This window comes from Rhinoderma darwinii, chromosome 2 (assembly GCF_050947455.1).
Source record: "Rhinoderma darwinii isolate aRhiDar2 chromosome 2, aRhiDar2.hap1, whole genome shotgun sequence".
NCBI lineage: Eukaryota > Metazoa > Chordata > Amphibia > Anura > Rhinodermatidae > Rhinoderma > Rhinoderma darwinii.
The window spans coordinates 112,003,942-112,008,261 of record NC_134688.1 but is presented as its reverse complement, the minus strand read 5'-3'; the positions used below and the strand labels follow the sequence as shown (position 1 = coordinate 112,008,261).

Sequence of the window (4,320 nt, the reverse complement as noted above, 5' to 3'; positions counted from 1 at the left end):
AGGCCCCTGGCTGCCATCAGATACAGACACTGATATTAATGCTGGGTGTTGGTGGGAGCTCCCTCCCTCTCCCCAAAACCACTCAGATGCAGCGCTCGCTATTGAGCGCCGCATCTGTGGGGTTAAACGGATGAGATCGATACGGATATCGATCTCACCCGTTTCAGCAGGGATGCCCCCAGCTACCTCTTGTTAATTTTTTTTTTTAAATCAAAACAGATGATATAAAAGCTGGTCAGACATTGGGGAGTTCTTCCATGCACTAAAATAGAACCAAATGCCTGTTTTATAGTTGGGTTGCCCACTATTCTGTAAGCCTATTGGCCACTATGGACAATAAACCTTCACCCTTAGGACAATATAAAGAATTAGTGTTACAGTTAAACTGGCACTAACTTCACACTTTGCCATGATGTAGATTCTTGAGGGACACCAGGTAAGTAAACTCTATTCCCAAGCAAACATAACATTTTTAGTTAAAACCAGAGGGTTGCTTTAATTTACCTAGAGAATTTTACGGTCCGCAAACAGGAGCCAAGGTTGTAGAATTCAGATGGCCCTGTAATGGTAAGTGGATTGAAATCTCACCAACCTGTATAAAAATGCAATATAGCGGTCACTTGGTTTAACCAAAAATTTGTTTATTACACTTGCTGCACAAGACCACAAACTAACAAGTCCAACTCCTGAAAGCAGGGGGCATGAGTCCAAGACATGGGCTGTTCAGCTTCTACAGCGGTGAAGATTCCAGAAGGGTGGTCACATCCATGCAGACAGCATCTCAAAGACCACACAGGCTGTAGATTCATCCTCATCTGGAGTGCTGTGTGTAGCTTGCAGGCCTTGTGAACAGCAATGGAGGAGACGTTTACTTGGACCTCTGCCTCATCTTTCGCCTTTTACGCTTCAGTCTATGAAAGACAACAACATTAAGTGTAAAGCCATCTAACGTACACAAGGTGGAGACAAGCTTCATAGCCATTATAAGAGAGACTGCCACTGGGAAGGTGAAGGGTTACAAAACTTTCCCTAGAGCATCCACATGCATTTCACTGGGGTTGTGACCTATGGAAAGAAAAGCCCATGAAGGGACTAATGCAATGATTTGCACTTTCCTTTCAATGGGGAGTGACAGGTGTTGCACACAGGAAGTTAAGGCATTAAAGGGGTTTTCTGGCGACTTAATGATGCTCTGTCACCACATTATAAGTGGCCTATATTGTACATGTGATCAGCGCTGTAATGTAGGTAACCAGTGTTTTTTTATTTAGAAAAATAATCATTTTTGACTGAGTTATGACCAATATTAGCTTTATGCTAATGTTTCTTAATGGACAACTGGACACGTTTTACTTTAGACCAAGTGGGCATTGTGGAGAGAAGTGCATGACGCTGACCAATCAATGTCATACACTTCCCTCCATTCATTTACTCTGCAGATAGCGATATAGCTATATCACTATGTGCAGTCACATAAACACTATAACGCTACTCATGTGTCAGGACAATGAATATACATCACTTCCAGCCAGGACATGTGTATTCAGAATCCTGACACTTCTGTAGCGTCTGATATTTACAGCAAGGCAAGCGTAATCTCATTTGAAATGACAGGTTACATCGTTCATATTATGTAGAAGATAGGCCACTTATGTGGTGACAGAGCCTCTTTAATTGATGGGCTATCCTTAAGATACCCCAAGGATATCTGATCAGCAGTATTCAGACTCATAGCAACTGCACCAATCAGCTGTTTAAAGGGGCAGGCTGCTTCTTCATTGCTTGCAGTTCTGTACTGCACAGCACTGTCACATTAGTATCAGCGGTGCTGTATTACAGCTTCATTCCAATCACTTTTGAGTCAGATCCCATACAATCAGATATACCTCAGGAAGGAGGTATCACTAGGCGCAAAACAGCAGCAGCTGGGCATGTGCAATGCAGCTTCACTCAAAGTCTATGGAGCTGTCAAACCACCAAGCACATATCCCAGCCTTTTTAGGCAACCCCATAAGCTTTGAATGGAGCAGCACCTCACATGCCCAGCTGACAGGCCTGTTGAAACCCATCTTGCAGTGGAATGGCGTCCTGTCAGTCAGTGGGGTGCCTGACAGTTGGACCCCCACCGATCTACCATTTATCACCTATCCAGTGGATCTGTGATCAGTGCTGTAGGCTTTAATACCCGATAAAGCAGCTTCCTATAGGTATTAATGTCAGACACCTTGACTGCATGCGCTTAGCAGCCACAATAGGCCATGGTCAGGATACAAGATTCAGAAACTCAAGGGATTGGAGAGGGAAGGTGCCACTAAGGCCTCATGCAGGATTACAGCATGGACAGGCTGCTGAGACTAATTGCAGACTGTACGACGGGTCCTATTTTTTCTTCCAGTCCGGGCTCCCGGCAACAGACCATGGAGACCACGGTTGTGTGCATTGACCCATAGGTTAGAATGGGTTTTATACAAGCCGCAATTGCAGATAGTATATAGCCGCAAGTGCACGTGGACTAAATGTTCCAGAAAGTCAGATAATGAGAACAAAACAAAAACGCTTACAGACCCTCAGAGGTCATCAAATTATAGGATTATCTTTTGTGAATTTGAAAGCTCATTTCAATTGCAAAATCAAAGGCAATGACGCCATTGAGGATTACTACCAGCTGGGTGGTCACTGTGGCACATTACAGACTGGCAGCACAGTCCTACAGACATGATCTGCACCATGCACCGCATGTAAAGAACGCCCCGCCCAGGGGGATGCTCGGCGTGCCATGCAGGCTAGGGTGTCAGCAACAAATGCCAACAAGCAGGGCAGCCTCACATGGCAGGAAACCCAGAGTTATAGACAAGGCACAGATCAGAGCTCGTGTAATACGACACGTACCTGCGCATACGCTTCTTCCTCCACTGAAAGACAGAATAAAAATCGTTAGATATCCAACAAGAGCCGCTGCACGTGATCATACATCATTCAGACACGTGCTCATTGCTGTGCGGCCGGCTACATGTACGCAGCATACAACACTAGCGCTAGACGTACAGGGTTAATGAATGTACACTGGATAGCTCTGCAGTTGCACTGACCGTAAAGCAAGGAACGCAACAGAACGCCACCACCCACCGCACTCACGAAGCCATTACAGAAATCTAATATAACATTACAGCGGCAAAGCTACTCTGCCGCAATTATTGCACGTCCAGAACGGACGAACAACGGTAACAATAGCGAACATGGCGGAAGCCGTCGTATACACAAACAATACAGCGCCCCTTACCTTGGCTCTCATCTTGAGAAGACAAGCCTGTGAACAAAGAACAGATTAAGATCAGTTATCCGAGCGGATGCCACCAGATAGCGAGAAGGCCGTAACCCGGGACCACAGCAACAACACGTACCTTCCTAAGATGGCACCAATGACAAGAGAACGCCACTCCCTCGATCAGCCGTATTTAAGCAAGCAGAAGTCACGTCACATCCGGTTAAGTTCAAAATTCGTGAAGGCTGCTGGGAGATGTAGTTTATTATATACTCGTTCTAAAGGTTAGGTTATTTATATCACGTTCTTATATTTTATTCAAAAAGGATGGAGCCTAACTACTAAATAACGTGTACTAAGAATCAAAATATCTTTGTATAATTCACATTCTGAATCACCCAGATTAAGGACAATAAACAATAGGATGCCATGTTTTGGGGACATACTAAAGGCATCAGGTAATTGTGTTGTTCTGATTTTCCATCTCACATTGTTTGCCTAGATACGGAATATGATGTGAAAATATCCGGTGAATTTAGGTGCATTAATCGACTAATGGAAAAAAATTGGGGAAGATATACAATAACTTCATATCAGTTGTCAGATGTCGGGGAATATGTTGTAGGATACTGAATAACCTGCTGTACTAGCAGTGGGGTACATAAAAGATCAAACTGGGCCCCCGATTAGGGTGCTGGGTTTTGCAATCCAAGACAGAAGGGCCTGGTGTTTGTTTTCCTCCATTCATCTCCTTTCCATGACATTTGGGCTAAAACCCAATCGACTTGTTTACTAACGATGCAGTTCCTCCAGGGACTGAAGTCCTGCATAAGTCCCCCACCTAAGGGCAGATACAGACGGACGTTGCGTTTTTGCGCGCGCAAACAACGCAGCGTTTTGCGCGCGCAAAAACCATTTGACAGCTGCGTGTGTCATCCGTGTATGATGCGCGGCTGCGTGATTTTCGCGCAGCCGCCATCATAGAGATGAGGCTAGTCGACGCCCGTCACTGTCCAAGGTGCTGAAAGAGCTAACTGATCGGCAGTAACTCTTTCAGC

General features: G+C 45.0%; 1 long non-coding RNA gene across 1 annotated transcript; it reads right to left on the bottom strand.

The window, feature by feature from the left end:
- Positions 1-620: 620 nt before the first annotated feature.
- LOC142740766 (uncharacterized) lies at positions 621-3,457 on the bottom strand. The gene is made up of 4 exons (XR_012880879.1): positions 3,402-3,457; positions 3,281-3,307; positions 2,890-2,912; positions 621-911 (listed from the first exon to the last, which is right to left on the bottom strand). It is a non-coding gene; the product is annotated as an uncharacterized LOC142740766 (long non-coding RNA).
- Positions 3,458-4,320: the final 863 nt, after the last annotated feature.